Consider the following 26692-nt stretch of genomic DNA (forward strand, 5'->3'; position numbering starts at 1 on the left):
ACAGAGGTTGCAAACTATTGTGTTACAATGTAAGACCATGGAGGAATGAGAAACCATGAGGAAGTGCAAAGACAAAAACAAACTAGGATCTTCAATCCCAGCAATCACGCGAGTTTCTAATTCTTCAACCAAGGGAAAGATTGTGGATTAACAATCATCAAGAGCTGTTGTTCAGAAAACAGAACAGCCAAGATTATTGCTGGATGAAACAAAATTAGTACTTGGAAATTGATAAAGGAATAAAGGAAAGCATACCAAACACTTTCTTCACTATCCTATCTACCTGAAGCTCCACTTTCAAGGAGCTATGAACCTGCACTCCAAGGTCCCTTTGTTCAGCAACACTCCCGAGGACCTTACCATTAAGTGTATAAGTCCTGCTAAGATTTTCTGTCCCAAAATGCAGCACCTCACATTTATCTGAATTAAACTCCATCTACCACTTCTCAGCCCATTGACCCATCTGGTCAAGATCCTGTTGTAATCTGAGGTAACTCTCTTCGCTATCCACTACACCTCCAATTTTGATGTCATCTGCAAACTTACTAACTGTACCTCTTATGCTCGCATCCAAATCATTTATGTAAATGACAAAAAGTTGAGGACCCAGCCCACTCCACTGGCACTCCACTGGTCACAGGCCTCCAGTCTGAAAAACAACCCTCCACCACCACCCTCTGTCTTCTACCTTTGAGCCAGTTCTGTATCCAAATGGCTAGTTCCCCCTGTATTCCGTGAGATCTAACCTTGCTAATCAGTCTCCCATGGGGAACCTTGTCGAACGCCTTACTGAAGTCCATATAGATCACATCTACTGCTCTGCCCTTATCAATCCTCTTTGTTACTTCTTCAAAAAACTCAATCAAGTTTGTGAGACATGATTTCCCACGCACAAAGCCATGTTGACTATACAGTCAGCCCTGCCTCAGCTGAGGGCCACACTCTCTCAGAATTGCAAAGGACCCACTCTGTACTACATCCTCAGGAGAATTCATACTCTCAACAAACATATTTCAATTCCATCTCAAACATCAAAAACTGTAAGTACAACAAACTTTTATCCACCCACCTCCATAACCAGCGCTCCTCAAACATTCCAGAAGATTCCCCTGGCCTCGGAAACGCCATTAGCCATGTGGCTGACGCAGCTACCATCCCCACGCTGAGTGATGATGTCACTTCCACCCCCATCATGGCCACTCCCACAGCCACTTCCGGCCCTTACATCATCGCTCATGCCACACGCTCAGTGACTTCCGCCACCCCTACTGCCGTGATCACCACCACATCCGCCCCCACCAGTGCCACTCACCTGCAGTCTGCTGACATGCCCCGCACAGACCCCACTGTCACTATCCCCACCCCCCAAAACCCTGAGGGGAACATTACCCCTGCTCATGCCTCCACCCCAATTCCCCCCACCATCACACCCACTCCAGGTACTGGCTCCAACCCCACTCCCAGCTCCACATCCACACCAGATCCCAGCTCCCGGCCCTGCCGAGTTTTCACCATCCCCCCAGACCTCCCACTCACTGAGGACGAACGATCAGTCCTCAGCAAAGGACTCACCTTCATCCCCCTCCGTCCACGGATCAATGAATTTAATACACGCCGTGACATCGAACAATTCTTCCGTCACTTCTGCCTCCGAGTTTACTTTCACAATCAGGACTCCCGCCCACCTTCCGAGGACCCCTTCGCCCACCTCCAACACACTGCATCCACCTGGACACCCCTCGCTGGCCTATTACCTGCCCTCGACCTCTTCATTTCCAACTGCCACTGGGACATTAACTGCCTCAACCTGTCGACCCCCCTCCCCCACTCCAACCTCTCACCCTCACTACGCACAGCCCTCCAATCCCTCTGCTCTAATCCCAACCTCACCATCAAGCCAGCGGATAAAGGGGGCACAGTGGTAGTCTGGTGCACTGACCTCTACACCGCTGAAGCCAAACGCCAACTCGAGGACACCTCTTCCTACTGTCCCCTCGACCATGACCCCACCCCCCATCACCAAATCATCATCTCCCAGACCATACAGAACCTCATCACCTCAGGAGATCTCCCACCCACAGCTTCCAACCTCATAATCCAGGAACCCCGCACTACCCGGTTCTACCTCCTTCCCAAGATCCACAAGCCTGACCACCCTGGCCGACCCATTGTCTCAGCATGCTCCTGCCCCACTGAACTCATCTCTACCTACCTCGACACTGTCCTATCCCCCCTAGTCCAGAAACTCCCCACATACGTTCGAGACACCACCTACGCCCTCCATCTCCTCCAAGACTTCCGTTTCCCCAGCCCCCAACGCCTCATCTTCACCATGGATATCCAATCCCTCTACACCTCCATCCGCCATGATCAGGGCCTCCAAGCCCACCGTTTTCTCCTCTCCAGACGTCCCCAACAGTACCCTTCCACTGACACTCTCATTCGTTTGGCCGAACTGGTCCTCACCCTAAACAATTTCACCTTTGAATCCTCCCACTTCCTCCAGACCAAAGGGGTAGCCATGGGCACACGTATGAGCCCCAGCTATGCCTGTCTCTTTGTTGGCTATGTAGAACAGTTGATCTTCCGTAATTACACCGGCACCACTCCCCACCTCTTCCTCCGCTACATCAATGACAGCATTGGCGCCACCTTGTGCTCCCGCGAGGAGGTTGTGCAATTCATCAACTTCACCAACACATTCCACCCTGACCTTAAATTTACCTTGTCCATCTCTAACACCTCGCTACCCTTCCTGGACCTCTCCATCTCCATTAGTGACGACCGTGGTTAAATTTAACCCACGTGGTTAAAGATGCCCTCCAATGCATCTCGTCCACATCCCGCACCTCTGCCCTCAAGCCCCACCCCTCCAACCGTAACAAGGACAGAACGCCCCTGGTGTTCACCTTCCACCCTACAAACCTTCGCATTAACCAAATCATCCGTCGACATTTCCGCCACCTCCAAAAAGACCCCACCACCAGGGATATATTTCCCTCCCCACCCCTTTCCGCCTTCCACAAAGACCATTCCTTCCGCTACTACCTGGTCAGGTCCACACCCCCCTACGACCCACCCTCCCATTCTGGCACTTTCCCCTGCCACTGCAGGAACTGTAAAACCTGTGCCCACACCTCCTCCCTCACCTCTATCCAAGGCCCTAAAGGAGCCTTCCACATCCATCAAAGTTTTACCTGCACATCCACTAATATCATTTATTGTATCCGTTGCTCCCGATGTGGTCTCCTCTACATTGGGGAGACTGGGCGCCTCCTAGCAGAGTGCTATAGGGAACATCTCTGTGACACCCGCACCAATCAACCACACTGCCCCGTGGCCCAACATTTCAACTCCCCCTCCCACTCTGCTGAGGACATGGAGGCCCTGGGCCTCCTTCACCGCCGCTCCCTCACCACCAGACGCCTGGAGGAAGAACGCCTCATCTTCCGCCTCGGAACACTTCAACCCCTGGGCATCAATGTGGACTTCAACAGTTTCCTCATTTCCCCTTCCCCCACCTCACCCTAGTTCTAAACTTCCAGCTCACCACTGTCCTCATGACTTGTCCGGACTTGTCCTACCTGCCTATCTTCTTTTCCACCTATCCACTCCACCCTCTCCTCCTTGACCTATCACCTTCATCCCCACCCCTACTCACCCATTGTACTCTATGCTACTTTCTCCCCAACCCCACCCTCCTCTAGCTTATCTCTCCACGCTTCAGGCTCACTGCCTTTATTCCTGATGAAGGGCTTTTGCCCGAAACGTCGATTTCGCTTCTCGTTGGATGTTGCCTGAACTGCTGTGCTCTTCCAGCACCACTAATCCAGTATCCCTAATCAGTCCTTGCCTTTCCAAATACATGTACATCCTGTCCCTCAGTATTCCCTCTAACAACTTGCCCACCACCGAGATCAGGCTCACTGGTCAATAGTTCCCTGGTTTGTCTTTACCGCCCTTCTTAAACAGTGGCACCATGTTTGCCAACCTCCAGTCTTCCGGCACCTCACCTGAGACTATCGAGGGATGGCAGCAATTTCTTTTCATGCTGAGATATACACAGAGTTTTGTTAATCTCTACTAACCAGGTTAACTCCAGCACCTGACATTTCCAAAGACTCAAGAACATAGAATCCAGGATCCCCTGCATACAGAAGAATTTACAATAAGCACCTGATCTTGTGGATTAGTTTTACACCCATATGTCAAGTCTGATTGTAACACCTAGTTTTCAGTTGAACCAATTGGTGAAGGTTACAAGACAAGGTAAATCCATGCCAGATAATGAGGGAGTGGGAGAGAGAAGTTAAAGCAAAGGGGACTGATCCAGGAGGATAACGTTTGCCAGGACCTCGATTGGAGGTGTTTTGACCAGCGGCATATATGGGAATAACCTGTAAGTTGGTGAAATCTGAAGATACACAGACATATATAGGGATCTGGACAGCCATAATTTAGAACTGTCTGGCAAAGTTATTCAGGAGAGTCCTAGGTGTCTGATTGCTAACAGACAGGGGTGGCTGGGGGAGGCTGTAATAACAAGGCCAACTCAATTTATAAGGTATGGGAGGAGATACAATAAAACATAAAATGGTATGGGAGGGCTGATTGGCAATCAACAGCACCATGGCTTAGAGGGAGGGACAAGGAGGAAGTAGGTGAGGTGAGGACAGTAGATGATTAAATCTAGCCTGTTTACTTGATACGCCAGGGGCTGAGAGTGGATAAAGTGGGCAGATGAGGCGACTGAGTCTATGACTCACTACTGGAGGAGAGACTGCTGTTTCCTTCCATTGCCCTGTAAACAACGAGTGCACAATGGATGTGAAAATGGCCGTGACCATACATGGAATGGGCCAGTAAATGTTTCATTCAATGAGAGTAATCTGAGGTACTTTAACAGCATTATTCAGACAGCCAAACACTGAAGCTGAAACTGAGTACCTGCAGCAAATACACACAAACAAAATCAGAAACTGCTGGAAAAACTCAGCAAGTCTTGTAGCATCTGTGGAGAAGAAGGGTCACTGGACCTAAAACATTAACTCTGCTTTCTCTCCACAGATGCTGCCAGACCTGCTGTGTTTTTCCAGCAATTTCTGATTTTGTTTCTGAGTGGTATGGTGGCTTCGGGGTTAGCATTGCTGCCTCACAGTGCCAGGGACCCACGTTTGATTCCATCCTCAGTCTACGTGGAGTTTGCACATTCGCCCTATGTCTGTGTGGCTTTCCTTCAGAGACTCCAGTTTCCTGCCACAGTCCAACGATATGTAGGTTAGGTGGATTGGCCAAGGGAAATGCAGAGATGGGGTGGGGAGGGTAGGCCTGAGTGGGATGCTCTTCGGAAGGTTGGTGTAGACTTGATGGACCAAATGGCCTGCTTCCGTACTGTAGGGATTCTATGATTCCAATATCTGCAGTTCTTTGGTTCTATCATGTCCACACAATGTAGACCTGAAGCATTAACCTCTTGTTGCATTCCAAATTTTGGCCCTAAATATTCATGATCACATCATGCAACATTCTGAATCCATCCCACTAATGGCTGTAAAAAAGTAGCAATGTTTGGTCACCTGAAGTTTGCCCCCATTTTCCTAAGTAACTATCACCTGCAATCTACCCACATCCACCACACGAATTGATCTCTTCATATCTTGGACCAACAACTACCAGGTAGTGCTGAGTCTATTTCTTGTGCCTGCAATATTTCATTACAGCTAGGCAGACAGTCTCACACACTGAAGAAAAGTGAACATATGTTTACAAATGTGATAACTTATCTACATTGACACATCACCTGTATAACCTGTGTGTCCTTAAAACATAGCCTTCTTTGGTGCCTTCTGATTACGTCTCAATGCAGTCCAGGGGCCCTATGATGGAGTCTGTTGGCCTTGGAGGTTTGATCGGGTAACCCAAGGGGTGTTTGTGGCTAGAGGGCCAAGATAAGTTGAGTGTGACCTACCCTCTTCATCTCAAAGCCCCATGTGAATGAGAGTGACAGACAGGGTGGTGGTGCAAGGCCTGATCACCTCTGGATTCTCCTGAGAGTAGCAGTTAAGAATCAAGCACATTGCTGTGAGTCACCTCCAGTCACCTATGGGCCAGGTCTGGTCAGGATGGCAGATTTCCTCCCTTACAGGACATTAGTGAATCAACTTGTTGTTTACCACATGGCTATGGTTAGGGTGGCTTTCCATTCCAGGTTTTTATTGAATTCAAATTTCACCATCGAATGCTTACCAGCATGTGCTTCTGACTCCATTTGAGCAAACTTTCCCACCATGATGTGAGTCTCAGAGCTGGTGGAGGGCACAGGAGGCAGCTTGCTGGTGCTTCCTCTGAGGCTTCCATGTTCCCTTCCTTGGAGTTTGGGGAGGGGATGTGTCGCAATGCCACCCTCTTATCCATGGAGGCCACAGGCATTCTGCTGGTAAAAGCAGAAGACAAGAGAAAGAATGCATTGTTGTGACGTGACACCAGCATGTTCACAGTAGGTTTAATGGAAGAGGAGCACAACAAGGTTGCTGGGACATGGAAGTTCAAGTATCTCGACAGTCCAGCTGACCATTGGGGCACTGACAGCCTCACACAGGGAGCTCACACCTTCAATACATTATCTAGGCCAACATGACACCAATTGTTAAAGTTTACTTGAGAATATAACTCTTAAAAAACGTTTTGCGATTTATATATGAAAGAACTGAAAACAACAGGTCGTTCAAAAAGATGAGAGACTTAAACAATCCAGGTCGTTTTCAATATATAATTTCAGTTACATCACACTGTAAACTTTTGCTATAAATTCTGTGTCCTACAATCTTATTCTTTACAACCAGCTGATGAAAGAACAGTGCTCCAAAAGCTACTGCTTCCAAATAAACCTGTTGAACTATGACCTGGTGTTGTGTGATTTTTAACTTTTCCAGCATCTGCAGTTCCTGATTTTTAACTTTGTACACCCTAGTCCAACACCGGTGTCTCCTGCTGTCATGGCCACACCTGCCAGGCCTGTGCAAGAGGTTCCTGTCCATATGCTGTGCTACCAATTTCACTTTGTCTGCCACATCCAGGACAAAAGTCTGCCAACATGTACAGCAGCTCTGGACTGCCTGTGCTTATTCAGGTGTACCATGATCTTTTAAATATGGCTTTGAGCCAGTGTGCCCAGAAGTAGTAGTAGATTCTGGGCTTGAGTCGGGCTCAAATTAAATGAGAAAGAGTGCCTTAGGAGCAAAGTACATAGTTAATGAGACGCATTTAGATAACCCTGTAAGAAAGCTCACTCGCTTCACAGAGAAAAATCCACCAAGAACCAACAGATAGGACACTGTGCCAATTTGTGGTAGTTAAATCCCAGAATGTCTGCAAATATAAGAACTTTGTCCTTATGCTGCTGGATGTATTTACTTTAATGAGATACAGACTACAGTACAAGGGAAGAAAGTCAAAATTAACTGTTTATTTAAACTTACGTTTCTAATCAACCAATTCATTGATGTTATGACACAACTTTGAAGCAAGCAGGACTTGAACATGGGCCTCCTGGTCCAGGATAGGGACACTGCCACAACAGGGGGTCCCCTACCAATCAACCTCTTCAGAGACGTTATTACACACCTCTGGAGCAGGAGGGACTTGAACCCAGGCTTCCTAGTCCCAGAGCTAGGGATGCTATCACTGTGCCACAATTGGGCTTCCCTACCTAAAATTCTCTGCAGTGACTGCTTTAATCCCAATCAGTTAGGAGAGGCATTAAGCTAATGATTAGCCATATAACAGCTGCGCAATCTTCAAAATAAATGTTGGCAGACATTGCAGGTAAAGGAAGGTTATGTGTCAAAACCTTCCACTGCTCCACATGAAGAGGAGATGGTACAAGAGAGCCGGCTGCCTGGCACTTTGGAGGTCAATGAGACAGATTAGTCCAAGGATGGCAGAAGGAGCCCATCATGCCAAGCAACACTGGCACCTTTCTGTTCCACACCTTCTTCCATTGCCTCTAATTCATCGTCCTTTCTTATCTCCTGCTTTACACTCTCCTAATGAACTGCCTCTTTCTAGGTACTTACAATCCTCAAATTCTTTGGATGCTCACATCATGGAGAGCTCAGCCATCCATCACAATAACCGAGGCTTCTTGCAGGAAGGTACTGCAAGACACCACCTGACTGATCTGGTTTTTTATCCTATAAAAAGTTAAAGATCACACAACACCAGGTTATTGTCCAACAGTTTGGTGTTGTGTGATTTTTAACTTTGTACACCCCAGTCCAACACCGGTATCTCCAAATCATATCCTATAAAAAGCATTGACACTTACCTTTAGAAACATGCCTGATGTCCATGATTTGATCCAGACATGCTCCTTGCCTGCCTGCAGCTGGTCTCCTTAAGGAAAGACCAAAACCTTAACTGATTTTTAATAAGTTCGTTATGATGCTAATTAAAATAACAGGGTCAGTGCCCTTTCTCAAAGATGGCTCATACTGTCATTTATCACAGCCACCTGCCAACTTTTCTGGCCCCACTTGAGTCCTGAAATTCTAGCCTTGGGTTTTTCTATCAGTTATTTTGAGGAAACTGCTACTGGATGTCAGACAAGCAACCTAACCATTTAGAAATTTTGGATACGAGGAAAATGGTATGACCTCTGCTTCAGGAAGGTGCCAGTGTGTGTGAATTGATACATTCAGGTTGCTGTATTTATTCAATCCCAGTAGATTCATGAGCATCCTTTCAAAAAAATCTGACAGAAACCAATTGCGAGCAGTTGAATAATTCATTTAGAACAACACAGCACAACAATGATTTGTACTGAGGCAGAAAAATAAACTCACCTGCATAAAGTTTGAGGTAAAATTACATATGCATTTTTCCGCCAACAAAGGAATCAGGCCGATCCCTAGAGTAGAAATGCTGTCTGTTGATCACCAGAAATTAATCCCAACAGGTTGTGACCCCATATCTGTTAATGAGAAGGGGCCAGTTGTAGGTGGGAACTAAAATGAGTGCCATTCAAAAATCTAAAGCTTACTTTTGTTCAAGTTGGAGACCTTGAACATGTTTTTGTTCAATTCTCTTAAGTGTATTGATGCCTAGCCCCAGACATGAGTCCCTGGGACACATTACGTCCTCAAGGCCATGCTCAACATCTGCTTGCTTATCACTTCCTGTGAAAGAATAATTTATATTTTCTTTTTTCATGTAAAAAACATTTAGTTTGCTTTTTTTCAGTGACAGAGGTGAAAACAAATTTAAATTGACTTATTGATTATACAGTTCAAGCTATCATAAGTTTATTTGAATTCCAGTCAAGTCAACTACATGTTTATCTAGTTAATATGCTGGATTAATAATGTGATAACTACAGAATAAATATTGAAAAATGGTCATAACAAAGTGAATAGGTTAGTTGAAATAACAGCCATGTTATATTGCATGTTCTATTCAATCTCTAGCTGTTGTCATGTCTCCTTTATGACAATGTACAAGGATGCCTTTGTGATGTCCAGAAGCACCAGTTAGGTAGGTCACTGTCAAGACAATAAGTACAGTCTATCCAAGCTTGGCAATGTGATAATATCCAATGAGCAAGTGATCAAGGCATTAAAAAGTGCACAGAACTTGCAAAACAAATCCACACCAAAATGCCACAGTTTTTTAGAACTAACATTTCAATGAAAAGCAGAATGAGATTCTGCATCTGGTCAGTATTACATGGATACAAAAACTTCTAAGCATGCCATTGAAAGATGAATTAAAGGCAGAGTTGTGGTTTCAGTGACATATGATAGGGATTATTTGCACAACTCATAAAGCTAATGAGGTAATTATAAGGAACACAGGCACACAAGTAGAACACTTTACTAATAATCACAGTTACAATTCCTTGCACAACAGGCAAATAGACTGTGTTAGTCAATGGCAGAAGACTTATCAAGTGACTACACAGGGATCCCCAATTTATGAATGTCTAAATCACGAATACTCGTACCTGTGAGCATGATCCTGTATAACAGTGTAAGTTTAAAGATCAGACATAAAAACATTTCCCCGGATGTCCAAATGGCTACTTTATGTTGCCCTTCATTGTATTCTGACTTGCGTACAAACCAACTTGAGAACAGATTCCAGAACAGAATCCGTCTGTAATCTGGGGAATGCCTGTATTTACCAACCGTCTTAATCAGGATCTAATGATCGCCTCATTCACTAAAGCTCATTTAAAGAGATGGACAGAGAACCTTGGAGCTTCCATAGATTTTCTTGTGGTCAGCAATTCCATCAAAATAAAGAGCAGAGGTGAAAATGATTGATTCCTTTCTGGTGTGAAATGATTATGTAACCTCATTATTCTAAACTACCAAACTTAATTTATCAATAGTGTTTGCGATGTTCAATTCTTTGGATTCCACAGTATTGAGTAGGCCCTTGAGCTAGCAATGAGAGTTGACTTCCTCTAATTCTACATACTTTAACTTCAACATTTATCTTTCTTCTCTCCCTGTTTTCCTTCAGCAAATATACCTTTCACAGCTCATATTTGACCCAGTATAGGTGTGCCTGTTCATTTGCCATTGTAGGAACAAATGATCCAAAACATGTTGTGCTGTACAACATCTCCACATGCTTCCTTCATCCCTTCCATGATTATTCATCTCAGAATCAGCCTTCCTTCCTTAGGAAGTCCATAGTGTAGAGACCACATCTCTTTATTCTTCCTTATTTTTCGATTATAGATCAAAATTGGAAAAGGATATTGCTTTAAACCAAAAATGCTATGGAAGGAGATGTTGCAGTTTTAAGACAAGATATGGGAACTCATTATGAGTTGTGTTTTATACAGTCGCTTTGTCCAAGGTGGGAGAGGATTGCTGGGCTCATTTGTTGTGTGTGTCTGTGATTTGGCTTTCTCTATGTCTGCGTGTGTATTCACGGCAGTTTTGTTCAGAGACAGCCTGTTGATTGATTCTTCCATTACAACCAGTTATGGGGGTCAAGAACACTCATAATGACAGCAACTCTCTGACATGCCCCTCGGCAGGTGGACATCCTGTGTGTGAGCAATACAAGGCAGCTGCCTCCAGATTCTTAAAAAGACACATAAGCTCTCTCTCTTTTTGCAGAGATGTAACAAAGAATTGAGCTGACAGACTCTGGCACATTTGGAGCAGGTGGTGCTTTGGAATGGATGAGGCTTTTTTTGTTTATTTATTCATGAGCTGGCCAGGCAGTATTTATTGCCCATCCCTAATTGCCATGGATCTGGAGTCACATATGAGATTAGATTAGATTCCCTACAGCTGAAAATGTGTTGCTGGAAAAGCGCAGCAGGTCAGGCAGCATCCAAGGAGCAGGAGAATCGACGTTTCGGGCATGAGCCCTTCTTCAGGATAGATTCCCTACAGTATGGAAACAGGCCCTTTGGCCCAACAAGTTCACACTGACCCTCCGAAGAGTAACTCACCTAAGACCCATTCCCGTACCCTATATTTAAACCTGACTAATGCACTTAATGTTATGGGAAATTTAGCATGGCCAATTCACATGACCAGCACATCTTTGGATTGTGGGAGAAAACCAGAGCACCCAGAGGCAAACCCACACAGACATGGGGAGAATGTGCAAACTCCACACAGACAGTCACCCAGGCTGGAATTGAATCCGGGTCCCTGGTGCTGTGAGGCAGCAGTGCTAACCACTGAGTCACCGTGCCGCCCCATGTAGGCCAGACCAGGCAAGAATGGCAGTTTCCTTCCCTAAAGGGCATTAGTGAATAAGATGGGTTTTTCTGATAGTCAACAATGGATTATTAATGATGACAATGTCATTGTTAAACTCTTAATTCCAGATTTCTATTGAATTCAAATTCCACCAGCTGCTGTGGCTGGATTCGAACCTGGGTCCCCAGAATGCTATCTGGCTCAACAGTCCAGTGATTACACCACTATGCCATCACCTCCTCTGTATATGTATTTTGAGGTATATGTATGATGTACGTACTATATCCGACAACATGACTTTGCCTCTATGTTCTGTCAACTAAGTCAATTGATAAGGATGTTGTCCTCTTGAATAAACCTCCTCCCCTTTGGTCAACTGTAAGCTAGGAACTCCAATGAGTTAGCAATGATATTTAATCTGGTCAGTTATATATTAAGGACCTCCTTAAAGCATTTCGGATATCACCCTCACAACTTTATGTTGTGACTGAGTTCTGAGTAGAAGAATAGCTACAAAATTCTCACGTCAAGGAATTGAATGACATACCCTGCCCAGTTTAGGGTGGAATGGTGGCTCAGTGGTTAGCACTGCTGCCTCACAGCACCAGGAACCTGGATTTGACTCCAACCTCAGTCAACTGTCCATGTGGAGTTTGCACATTCTCCCAGTGTCTGCGTGGGTTTTACTCCAGATGCTCTGGTTTCCTTCCACGAACCAAAGGATGTGCAGATTAGGTGAATTGGCCATACTAAATTGCCCATAGTGTTCAGGGATGTGTAGGTTAGGTGCATTAGTCAGGGATAAACATAGGATGATAGTGTAGGGAGTGGGTCTGGAGAGATTACTCTTTGGAGGGTCATTGTGGACTTGTTGGGCCAAAGGGCCTGTTTCCACACTGTAGGGATTCTATGATTCTCAACACCATGGCTGAGGTTAGTTTCAAATGATTAGCACCTCAAGGATTGGAACAGAAGAGGATGCTGCTGTTGGACCACCTTTCTTGTCACCGGATTTCGATGATTTTGTGAAGGCACTGCTGGTAATAATAGGCAAAAGTGAGGACTGCAGATGCTGGAGATTAGAGTCAAGAGTGTGGTGTTGGAAAAGCACAGCAGGTAAGGCAGCATCAGAAGAGGAGGAAAATTGATGTTTCGGGCAAAAACCCTTCATCAGGAAGCTGGTAATAATAGTCCAGTGCTTTGAGGTGCCTGCTGTTGGCTGTCCAAATCTCTGAAGCATGGAGCATCGAGATCATGGCTGCCTGGTAAACCCTGATCTTCATCTTCAAATTGAGATACTGGATTTCAAATACACTTATCTTCAGTCAGCCAAAGTCTGAGCTGGCACATTGAAGGTAACCATGAATTTCAGAGTCTACATTTACATTCATTGAGAAGATGACCATCAGCACTTCATCGCTGAATGCCATAAAGCCCTCACCAATGCTGCCTTGCCTATAGCTGCACCTCATTGCTTCTGGCAATATCATCTGTCAAGACAGAGAGAGAGAGAGAGAGAGAGAGAGACGAATGTAAATTTATATGTGCGTTAGTAAGTTTTGTCAATTCAACATTGCACTTGCAAGTCATAATGTGGATAGCTGTCCTGTGTGCCACAGTTTTGAGACTGCACGTAAGTGGTTTTGGAAATCAGAAAAAGTTAAGAACAATGTTTCTAATGGCAAATTCAAGTATATCTGAAAGTTATCAATCAGTAAAGAAAGCTGAAATCAGGCCCAGAAGAGCCTTCTCATCAAGGTAAACAGATCTGCTGTTGATCTGATATCAGCTATCAAAACATTTCTAAGGACAATCATTGGTTGAGTTGGGGGATAAGGTATAAAAAGATAAGCTGCTGCATCCACAAAGGACTGAATTAATCAGTTGGGCCACATGAGTATATATGATGTGAAATTGAGTGTCTGGTAGTCAACAAGGTAAAAACAAGGACTGTAGATTCTGGAAACCAGAGTCTAGATTAGAGTGGTGCTGGAAAAGCACGCAGGTCAGATGCTCCTCGGATGCTGCCTGACCTACTGTGCTTTTCCAGCACCACTCTAATCTAGACCTGTCTGGTAGCCAGTGTAACAGCAGCAGTGAGCGCCATCAGCTTGAGGCACTTCTGATTGTAATTACTGAGCTTCCCACACTATTGGCACATTATAATGCCAGTTTGCCAATGGGGCTGATAGTTAGAATGTGTTGTATATGGATCAGAATGGGTTTGAAAGAGTTAATACTGAGGCAGTCCAAAACCACCACCCACTATGCTGATATCACGCAGACTCTTGAGCAGAGAAAGGAGTTATTGAAGGAGTGATACCTAATGTCTGTTCCTCCTCAAAGTCTCTATAACGAAAATTGTCATCCATAACCAGTTATTATCATACAATAAAATACATCTTGTTAACTGCAAGAGACTCTTCACATTAGACCAGGTAGTGGCTTTTCTCCACCGCACTAATCCAAGTGCTGTCTAGCGTCCTATGCTTAAAGAGATGGTGGCAGCAATTTTCATTGTAAACAGTTGCTCATACAGTCTGGTGAACTGGTCTGTCCACACCACATGGTTGACAACAGTCCTATTAGTTTTGAGTGCTCATACAACATGTACAGCAACAATGTGAGAACTTCAGACTCTGAAGTCACCTGTTCCCACAACACAATCCACAGTAGAGAAAATCTGAAGATTTTTTAGATTAGATTAGATTCCTTACAGTATGGAAACAGGCCTTTCAGCCCAACAAATCCACACCGACCCTCTGAAGAGTAACCCAACCAGACCAACTCCTCCACCCCCATTTACATCCCCCCACCAGACCAATGCACCTAATACTATAGGCAATTTAGCATGGCCAATTCATCTGACCTGCACGTGTTTTGGATTGTGAGAGGAAACTGGAGCACCCAAAGGAAACCCACGCAGACACGGGAAGAATGTGCAAACTCCACACAGATAGTCGCCCGAGGTAGGAATTGAACTTGGGACCCCGGTGCTGTGAGGCAGTAGTGCTAACAAAAGAAACATTCATGGCAATTCTCAACAAGGAAGAATTCTCCACGAATTGTAAAAGTATTCCAGACCTACTCATAGATGTACGGCAATAGGAAATTTAGTGACTCGCTAGAGGAGAATTAATAACTCAAAAGTATTGCATTGACTGCACTGAGAGACTGTGGTCTGTGGGAGCAATTCATTATGATTAGTTAGGTTAGCATAAGAAATTTGTTTCAGACTGTCAATGAGGAGGGAACTGGATTGGAACATTGTTTTCCATTAAGCTCAACATTTCAAAGTACTCAGAATGTAAAAGTCAGCAAGATTTGTGAGGATACACAAGAAATGAGATAGCCAATGTGCAGCTTGGACTGCTTAGGCCAATTGATGAATCCATAACTGTTGGAACTCACGTACAATACAAGTCCAATGAACAATTAGCTAACACAGATTTAATTTTGATGCTAGACATTGCGGTCATTCAGAAGAGACAAGTTCAAATAAAATTTCCTTATGTTCCCAGGAAGAATCTTGAGTAATTGTGATAGATCATTCCAACCAGCCCCAGTTCTCAAAAAGGATAAATGAGCAAGTGAACACACGCAGTATCAGAGGACAAGTGAGAGGCTTGAAATAAATTTGAACACATTGACATAAATTTTTTTAACTTCCAGCACAAATCAACATGCAGCTTGAGAGTAAAAATCCGATGATGCTAATTAAAGATGTGGTGCATACAACTCCATGGAAGCCATCTCTGAAAAGTAGCAATCAGTTTCCAACAAGATATTGCACAGCAGAGATTGTCTGTTTTACACACGAAGGACACTGAAAAGAAGAAATGGCCTCTTTCTGAAAGAGCCAATATTGAAGTTGCATTATTTTCACTCAACCTGATGATATTGTTATCTTTGGATGGAAGCTTGAGAGATCTACATTAGTCTTCACAGGGAGCAGATGCATTCTGTACAGCTCCTGAGAGTCCTTAGTTATTATGCCTGATCTGTGATATAAGTTGTACTTATTGCTATCAAGCAATAAAGCACCTTGTTAATCAAGACAAAGTGACTGTTCTATTTAGACTCACCAGTGGTTTATCCTATACCATTGGTAATTACACAAGCCCCAAGCACCATCTAGGCAAAATAAATTTGGAGGCTGCCTCAATCACCTGTAGCACAGTGCCACATATCAGTATTTGTAACAAATACAACATCTGAATGACTGAAAATTATTCAAGTCAATATGGCATCCTGAGCAATTCTAGTGCAATTCACTGGGGCAGAATGCAACAGAACATTCAGAGGTCTTCTGCTGCTTTTAATTATGTTTAAATGGACATCCATAAATTGAACTACTACCCCATAACATTCATACTTTTAAAATATTTCATACTTTTTAAAAAGTACTATAGAAGAGAAGTGGTAAAGAAAGCCAATTGATCGAAACATACTATCCCATTGTGTCCAAACTGGCTTTTCATTCCAATCTTGATTGTCCTGCCTGACTTCTATTCAGGCTCTCAAGTGCTGTCAAGACCATTTTATGTTCAAGTTCACCATGAGAGCAATGACAAATGCCAACACTGCTTGAGATATTGATAGCACAGTGCGGTTTAAGCAGTCAGTGACCTTGAGTGAAGGCTTGTTATTTTGTCTGTTTATTTATTTATTCCCATTTTTATCACTGAATGGAAAATAAAATTCTCCAGAGGTGTTTATTGTTGCATTCACACCAAGGACAAGGCACATCACTGGGTTTGCAGACATTTTCTCGCTTTTTGATAGTACAAATGTCCTGACAATGCTACAGTCACCCTCCACCAAATAGTTTAAATTATTAACAAATTCCTACCTCCTTAATTAATTTTGCAAATATTCCATATATTCTCTGCAACTGTACTGTGGTTAACTTTATCTTTCGATTCATACGTGTGTGTTAATCTTTAATGTACACAATTAATTTGCACTGTTTAAAATTGTTGTTTATTTAGAAATTCTAGCTCTTGTGGAATAAGTTAGTATAAACAAGGTTACTTATTACAGACTTGTTTGAAAAACAAAAAGCCTGAAAAGAACTGAAAACCTGAGGCCATTTGTTTTCTGTGGGCATTTAGAATTAAGACAGGCAAAGGATATGAAGGAATTTTATTTCTCCAGAATTACATTCAATTTCAATCCAAGTGTGTATGATTATATTTATAAACTTAAAAGTTCAAAACTTAAGCTTAATTGGGCATGGAATTTCCTCAGAAACACTTTTTTCTCCATCCCCATAACATTGCTGGAACTGCTACAGGAGCAAGAGAGAAAATATCAACTCAACAGACAGAAAGACAACAGGTCAAGCAGATTGGTTACCTGGGAGGTATAATGGCATGAGCAGCCCATTTAAAAGGCTGGGTCTCTTTTGAACTGAGTCATCCCACCTAGTGAGAGATCACCTCTATGATCTGGTAGGATTGTGGTTTACCTTTACTTTACTCACAGTGCTGTTAGTAAGGGACTTCCTGGAATTTAACATAATGACAGTGACCTCCCACCCGTGTTGCAATTTCATCCATCCTCTTCCATTGGGCAGAAGATACATAAGCTTAACCAACAGATTCAAAAACAGCTTCTTCTCTGCTCTTATTAGACTTCAGAATGGACTTGTCAAATTTCAAGTTTAATGTTGATCTTGCTTCTTGTGCACATTCTCTGTAGCCGTGACATTATATTCTTGGCTCTGTTCTATCACCTAATCCACTTTGTATGGTATGCTCTGCCTGGACTGCATGCAAATCAGAACTTTCCACTGTACCTAGGCACATGTGACAATAATAAATCAAATCAAATCGAAAATGACTAAATGACAATATAATTCCAAGGCAGCATGGCATGTGCCTTGGAAGGGAACTTCGAAATGGTGGTGTTACTGTGCATTAAGTGCCATTGTCCTTGCAGGTGGTAGAGATTTGGAAGATGCTGGCAAAGGAGCCTTAAAGAGTTATAGCAGCAGCCCTGTGGAGAGTAGACTCTGTCCTGTGCACCAACAGTGAAGAGAATGAATATTAATGGTGGTGGACGGGGTAACAATCAAGCAGGATAATGTTCAGATTCTTGATTGTTACTGGAGCTGAACTCATCCAAACCACTGGATACAATCTGTAACAGAGGGAAATATGGCCAATTAACTTGAGGTTAACTAGCTAGAATTGAATATTCATCAACAATAAAAACAGAGTTGTTTTACTTTGATGTCTATTAAGTAGTGGGATACCATTGAATCTTGATTCTTGAATTTTATTCACTAGAGTTTAGAAAAGTGAAAGAGGATCTGATTGAAGCTCATAATGTTCTAACAGGACTGGACAGACTCGATGCACATTGAGATGTTTGAAGATGTTTTCTCTTGATGGGGAGCTGAGAACCAGAGGACACAGAGTCAGGATACAGAGCAGCCAATTAGAACTGAAATAAGAAAACATTTCTTCACTCAGAGAGTGTTCAGCTGTGGAATTCACCAGCACAGAAGAGCGTGGAGGCTGAATGTCTGAGTACATTCAAAAAGAGAGTTTTGATTATTTTGATATTAAAAATATCAAGGAGTATGAAGAGAAAGTGGGAATATAGAGGATCAGCCATGAGCATATTGAATGGCTGAGGCAATCATGAAGATCTGATTGGCCTATTCCTGCTCTTAGTTTCTATACTGCTCTGTTTTTACGGCATATTCTATTCATTTGTGCATTTTATCCAAAATAAACTAGTACATTCACTTACGTTCACATCTCAGCTGGCTGGAATACTCCTCAGTGCCTGCAAATTGACAGTTGCCTATGCACACAAAATATATTTTATGTTACAATCATAATTGTATCATAGCAATGTTGGTGCAGCTTGGATTGTAGGGGATCAGATGGAAGTACCAATAGCATCATAAAACAAGTGGAAACACATCAAACAGAATACTCAAGAAGATAGATAATCAGATGTCAGAGCAATAAACCTCCTAATCCTCAGCAGTGTCTGGGAGAGGACAGCAATTGTCCTGGGAAAGCCATCATTAATTTATGGTAGGACAGTGTTAAGCAGGATTGGGATATGGGTGGATTCAGGTGTCCATGTTTAGAAGCCTGGACACTATAAATTCAAGGACAGAGAAGCATATAAGATCCATTGGTGTTTGTGAGTTCAAGAGAATATCTAGTTTAGCTCTGTGCAACTTATAGAATGAATATATTTTACTCACAAAATCTGAAGGTTGAGGAAGCACTGTGGGTTAAGGAGAGCAATTTCTCCAATGGATTAAACTACTTTAATAATACACCAACTTTGATAGGTTATTTACTTATTTAAAGTTAAAAATCGCTCTGAAAACTAGTGCTTCCAAATAAACCTGTTGGACAATAACCTGGTGTTGTGTGATTTTTAACTTTGTACACCCCAGTCCAACACTGGCGTCTCCACATCATACTTATTTAAACACTATCTCATCCTTCAACAAATGATGCTTTGGCCCTTTGATTCTTTTCTGATTTAAAATATTTCTCAATCTGAAAATAGGAAGATAACTCCTTTCTTTCTGGATGCATGATAGGCAATGAGGTCAGCTTTCAGCGTTATAGTTAAGCTCTACCTTTCAGGGTATTTCAGTTGTAATTTAAGGTTTGACAAACTGCCACAGGTTCTGCATCAAACTAAAACACAAAAGTTAAGAACACTCAGCACATTGTAGTTCAGTTCTATCACGCTTTGAAGTTAAAGTGTTTATCTGTAACAAAATACTCTGGACAAGGGGAAAATTAATTCCTGGTTTTCACTCAGAGTTTTTGATGTGTGGTCAGCAACGTGCATGGCTTGGAATGCTATCACAAGTACGCTTACTCTGATATGATGATAATCAGCATTGATAAAGTTAAAAAGGTTCCAAAAGAAATAAATGAAGCATATCAATGTAAAATTATTGAAAATATTGACAACTCTTTGCCTACCATTCACTCTAAGCCTTCCCAAAACAAAAATCCATACAATGTCATGAATAAATTGCATAATTCAGGATACAAAATTGCCATCAAAGATTATTGATCTACACTTTTTAAAGTGAATATTGCCTTGTGATCTCAATGTACTTGAAAAAAATTGCTTTGGATCTACAAGAAATTGCTGGTTTGAATCCAACAGAAGGCAGCTTCATGGAGCAAAGTCTGTAACTTGAGGATCCATTAAAGGTTATTTGAGCTTTTTGAGTGCTGCAATTGATATTAATTGAATTGAATCCATTGTTGAAAGATAATGGTGAACTAGCGTTGAATCTGATTTCGTGACCGATCACTGTTCCTTTCCCTGATCACACTTTACTGTGGTTCCACCTAATCGCCTCATCTATAATTCAGATCCATGGATACAGCAACTGGATCCTAATTTCTGCATCTCCATTGTGGTGTCAGATTTAAAAAAAGATCACTTGCATTCCATCTATGCTTTTGTCATCTTTAGTCACCAAGATTCTAATACTTTCCTGGCCAGCCTTCCATTTTGCATCCTTCATGAACGTGAACTGAATCTGCTGCTTGTATACTTCTTTGAAATCTGCTCACCCATTGTCTCTGTGTTTGCTCAGCATAGGCTCTCAGTCCATTAGAGCTTTGATTTTAAAATTTTTATTCTGGTTTTCAAATCTTTTCATGATTTTGCTCCTCCATACCCCAGTCCCATGTACTCAAATACATCCACAGACATTAAGTCTATATGTGTTTTGAAGCCAATTTTATATTCACTTGTCCACTCCTTTAATCAATAATGAGAAGCTCAATACAATTTTATTATTTCACAGTGGTCAAAATCAGAGATAAGATAACAATGAGACGTGATCTTATAGAGCTCATAAAATCGTGAGAGTTATAGGTCGTTGATGGGAGGTGTCTTTTCCCTAGGATGGGCGATTTCAAGACGACAGAGCACATATTTAAGGAGAAAGGAAAGAGAATTAAAAGAGCCAATGGGGGCAATTTTTTTTACACAGAGCGTGGTTCACATGTGGAATGAACTTCCTGTGGGAGTGATGGATGTGGGTACAATAATAATATTTAAAAGATATTTGCATAAGTTAATTAACAGGAAAGGTTTCGAGGGATATAGACCAGGAGCAGGCAAGTGGGACTAGTTTATTATGTTTGGTGTGGACTGGTTGAACTGAAGGGTCAGTTTCTGTGTTGTATGACACTATGAGCTGAACTAGTATCTAAGACCTAACATTTTTGTCACTGAACAGAGCACATGAGCAAAGAGGAAGCTTTCCTTTGATGACTGTACAGTTCATTGCTGGTTATTTATTATTCACTTCCTGACTCTTTTTACTTAATGAGTTGAGGAAAACTGCTCTTACATTTGGTAACCTCGAAGTATTTCCTCTAAATTCAATCCTGGCACTTATTCCTCTGCACTACATTGCCCACTCACCACATCTCAAAAGCAGTACAATAGTCTCCCAACATGAACATAATGCCCAGCCTCCTCACCACTATTCCCCAAAGTGCTGGATAAATAAGGCAACCAAACTGATCAAATTTAACTTACAAATACTGGGCAGGCGAGAAGTGGATTGGGACAATGCATCAAAAAGTTACTATTGCTTATTTTTGGCAAACATTTGACCATAAACTTCTGGGTCCTGGATCTTGGCTTCCCAAAATTGAAACACCAAATGCCCTCTGTTCAATTTGCAATAGCCTAAATCTGAATCATTAGGAACAATAGGAGGTGAAATCTGCTGGAATGTGCAGGAGAAAACTAAAGAAACCATGTCCCGAATCATGACTAGCTACATAATTGTGGAAATGATTTGAAGACTTAAGTCTGTGAAATGGAAATAGCATCAAAAAACCCGGAACATGTGGGATCAGAATGGATTACATGTTTTTCAATCTGTTGGTACAGTTCTCTGAACCTCTGAATAGTTTATTCTTTCACTACTCAGACCACTTGGCATCATGGTAGCCCACAAACCCACCAACACACTAAAACAGCAGCAGATAACTGAGACGTGGCTTCATGGGGACAGGGCCTGGGAAATGAATATTCAAGGCTACATGTGTTATCGTAAGGATAGACTGACGGGCAGAGGGGGTGGGGTGGCCTTGTTGGTAAGGGAGGATATTCAGTCCCTTGCGCGGGCGGACCTAGAGTCAGGGGATGTAGAGTCAGTGTGGATAGAGCTTCGAAACACTAAGGGTAAAAAGACCCTCATGGGAGTCATCTACAGGCCCCCAAACAGTAGTCTGGATGTTGGAGGTAAGTTGAATCAGGAGCTGAAATTGGCTTGTCGCAAAGATGTTACTACAGTTGTTATGGGGGATTTTAACATGCAGGTAGACTGGGAGAATCAGGATGGTATCGGGCCTCAAGAAAGAGACTTTGTGGAGTGCCTCAGAGATGGATTTTTAGTGCAGCTGGTGCTGGAGCCGACCAGGGATAAGGCGATTCTGGATCTGGTATTGTGTAACGAACCAGAATTGGTCAGTGACCTCGAAGTGAAGGAGCCATTGGGAAGTAGTGACCATAATACAATAAGCTTCAATCTGCAATTTGAGAGGGAGTGGGTACAATCTGAAGTGACAATATTTCAGTTGAATAAAGGGAAATATGGAGCTATGAGGGAGCAACTGGCCAAAGTTCAATGGTTTAATACCTTAACAGGGAAGACCGTGGAGGAACAATGGCAGATATTTCTGTGTATAATGCAGAAGATGCAGGATCAGTTCATTCCTAAAAGGAAGAAAGATCCCAGGAGGAGACATGGGCGGCCGTGGCTGACAAGGGAAGTAAAGAAACATATAAGGTTAAAAGAGAAAAAGTATAACTTAGCGAAGATAAGCGGGAAAACGGAGGACTGGGAAGCTTTTAAAGAACAACAGAGGATTAGTAAGAAGGAAATACGCAGAGAAAAAATGAGGTACGAAGGTAAACTGGCCAAGAATATAAAGGAGGATAGTAAAAGCTTTTTTAGGTATGTCCAAGGCAAAAAAATGGTTAGGACAAAAATTGGGCCCTTGAAGACAGAAGCAGGGGAATATATTACTGGGAACGAAGAAATGGCAGAGGAATTAAATGGGTACTTCAGATCTGTGTTCACTGGGGAAGACACAAGCAATCTCCCTGAGGTAACAGTGGCTGAAGGACCTGAACTTAAGGGAATTTCTATTTGCCAGGATTTGGTGTTGGAGAGACTGTTAGGTCTGAAGGTTGATAAGTCTCCGGGACCTGATGGCCTGCATCCCAGGGTACTGAAGGAGGTGGCTCGGGAAATCGTGGATGCGCTGGTGATTATTTTCCAGAGTTCAATAGAATCGGGGTTGGTTCCTGAGGATTGGAGGGCGGCTAATGTTGTGCCACTTTTTAAGAAGGGTGGGCGGGAGAAAGCAGGAAATTATAGACCAGTTAGTCTGACCTCAGTGGTGGGAAAGATGCTGGAGTCTATTATAAAGGATGAAATTACGGCACATCTGGATAATAGTAACAGGATAGGACAGAGTCAGCATGGATTTATGAAGGGGAAATCATGCTTGACTAATCTTCTTGAATTTTTTGAGGATGTAACTCGGAAGATGGACGAGGGAGATCCAGTGGATGTAGTGTACCTGGACTTTCAGAAAGCTTTTGATAAAGTCCCACACAAGAGGTTAGTGAGTAAAATTAGGGCGCACGGGATTGGGGGCAAAGTACTAGATTGGATAGAGAATTGGTTGGCTAACAGGAAACAAAGGGTAGTGATTAACGGCTCCATTTCGAAATGGCAGGCAGTGACCAGTGGGGTACCGCAGGGATCCGTGCTGGGACCGCAGCTTTTTACAATATATGTAAATGATATAGAAGATGGTATCAGCAATAACATTAGCAAATTTGCTGATGACACAAAGCTAGGTGGTAGGGTGAAATGTGATGAGGATGTTAGGGGATTACAGGGTGACCTGGACAAGTTAGGTGAGTGGGCAGATGCATGGCAGATGCAGTTTAATGTGGATAAATGTCTGGTTATCCACTTTGGTGGCAAGAACAGGAAGGCAGATTACTACCTCAATGGTATCAAATTAGGTAAAGGGGCTGTTCAGAGAGATCTGGGTGTTCTTGTCCACCAGTCAATGAAGGCAAGCATGCAGGTACAGCAGGTCGTGAAGAAGGCTAATAGCATGCTGGCCTTCATAACAAGAGGGATTGAGTATAGAAGCAAAGAGGTGCTTCTGCAGCTGTACAGGGCCCTGGTGAGACCACACCTGGAGTACTGTGTACAGTTCTGGTCTCCAAATTTGAGGAAAGACATTCTGGCTATTGAGGGAGTGCAGCGTAGGTTCACGAGGTCAATTCCTGGAATGGCAGGATTGCCTTACACGGAAAGACTGAAGCGACTGGGCTTGTATACCCTTGAGTTTAGAAGACTGAGAGGGGATCTGATTGAAACGTATAGGCTTATGAAAGGACTGGACACTCTGGCAGGAGGGAACATATTTCCGTTGATGGGGGAGTGCCGAACCAGAGGACACAACTTAAAAATACGGGGTAGACCATTTAGGACAGAGATGAGGAGAAACTACTTCACACAGAGAGTGGTGGCTGTGTGGAATGCTCTGCCCCAGAGGGCAGTGGAGGCCCAGTCTCTGGATTCTTTTAAGAAAGAATTGGATAGAGCTCTTAAAGATAGTGGAGTCAAGGGGTATGGAGATAAGGCTGGAACAGGATACTAATTAGGAATGATCAGCCATGATCATATTGAATGGCGGTGCAGGCTCGAAGGGCAGAATGGCCTACTCCTGCATCTATTGTCTATTGTCTATTGTCTATTGTCTAATGAACTTGAAAAACCCTATACAGACAACAAGCAAAACTAATGTCATTTACAAAATAGCATGCTAGGACTGTAACAAACACTATATTGGACAAACAGGCAGAAAACTAGCCAACAGGTTGCACAAACACCAACTAGCCACAAAACAACATGACCCCTCTCTCACTAGTATCCTTATATACAGACGAGGAAGGACACCACTTCAACTGGCCAATACATCCATCCTAGGACAAGCCAAACAAAGACATGCACGAGAATTCCTAGAAGCATGACATTCCAACCGGAACTCTATCAATAAACACATTGAGTTAGAGCCCATCTACCACCCCTGAGAAAAGGAACAGGAAGTGACATCACCACAGGAAATAACATCACCACAGAAAATGACATCACCAACCCAAAGAAACCCAAGCAAATAAATAGAAAGCAGGAATTTTCAGCAGTGCTTCGCCTGAGGCCCACTGAAGATGTTACCTCGTGAGGTGACAAAATGTCTGGAAATGAACCCTCCAGCTCAGCGAGCAAACCTACATCTAAAACCTCAACCTGAGTTACAAATCTTCTCAAAACTCTCTAATTCTTTCATGTCCCAATAGTCCTCAAGTGTCCCCCGAATGTCTGCTAACTATTAAACTTCACTAAGTGAGAAGTTTAAAAACGCACACAAGCATAAAGTTTGTAAGTAATATTTTTTTCCTGGAAACTAAGTTAGCATGGAAGCAGAACCTGACCATTTTCCATATTTATTTAAAGGAGGGTCAGAAGGAAGCAGCTTGTCCAGTTTGAAATATAACGTACAGTGGCAGCATGGACATAAAGTTGATTGAATATCAGAAAACAAAAAGTAGTGGCAAACTTATTTTTCAGACTGCAGAAAGTAATAAAATTGCTTTTACTTGCCTTTATTTTACCTTTATTACAGTAATAAAGTGATGTTCCCCAGGGACCACTGCTTTTCTTCCAACATACTAATAACCTAAGCCTGGATGCGCGCAACACAATTACACAGTTTGCAGGTGGCATAAAATGTGGAAGTATTGTGGACTGAGAATAGTGATTAACCTCTAGTGGATATAAACTGCCTAGTTGAATATGCATAAGTAAGGAAGATGAAATTTAATAGACAGAGAAGTGAAATTATACATTTTGGTTGGAAGAATGAGCTTAAAGGTCTCAAGAGAGGTACAGGATTAGAGGGATCTGGGAATATATGCACAGAAATCATTGAGGGTACCAGGCTGGTTAAGAAAGTGTTAATAGGCATATAGTTTCCTTGGCTCTATCAATAGAAGAACAGAATTCTAAAGAAAATAATTTATGATGAATCATAAGAAAACATTGGTTCTATCACAATTGAAATATTAAGTACAATCCTAGGCACCACACTTTAGGAAGGAGTTAAAGGTACTGGAAAGAGTGCAGGAAAGATTTATGGAATAGTTCTAGAAATAAGAAACTTCAGTTACCTGGATGGAGTGGTGAGGCACGTGTTGTTTTAGTAAGGGCAGAGAAAGTTGATCAAGGTGTTAAAGATTATGAGGGACTATTGATCTGTCTAAATGGGAGAATTTGAGTGAATATAACTTTAAGATGATTAACAAAAGAAGTAGCAAAAGAAAAAATGTTTTTATGTAAAGAATAGTTAAATGCTCTACCTGAAAGAGTGGTGGTGGCACATTCAGTCATGGTTTTCTGAAGCCAAAAGGTTAACTATCTCAAAAGACATTTTGCAGGTCTACTGGGGCACACACTGTGAAGTGGAACTTGCAGCATTATTCTTGTAGAGTACCAGCATGGACAGACTGCTCTGGATGGCTTCCTTCTGCACTGCAAGAACTCTATGATGACAAAGTCCTGAATCTATTCCCTGGTAGTGGATGGTGTTCATCTATAAGTCTGCAAACAAAATTGTATGCTAGTTAGTAGAATGGTCAAGAAATCTGGCCACATGATTCCCATAACTAAGTTTGCAATACAGCAGAAAGGATGTTCTTATGGGAGTGCATGTTGGTAGAATTCTATTCAGAAACGAATGCATAATTAAATTAGTTTCTTGTTGAATCCATTACCCAGCTTCAATCACCTCAATGCTTTAGTCGCCACCTGACCTCATTTAGCACAACGTACCTTATCAAGCAGGAAG

This window comes from Chiloscyllium punctatum, chromosome 3, assembly GCF_047496795.1.
Source record: "Chiloscyllium punctatum isolate Juve2018m chromosome 3, sChiPun1.3, whole genome shotgun sequence".
Classification (NCBI taxonomy): Eukaryota; Metazoa; Chordata; class Chondrichthyes; order Orectolobiformes; family Hemiscylliidae; genus Chiloscyllium; species Chiloscyllium punctatum.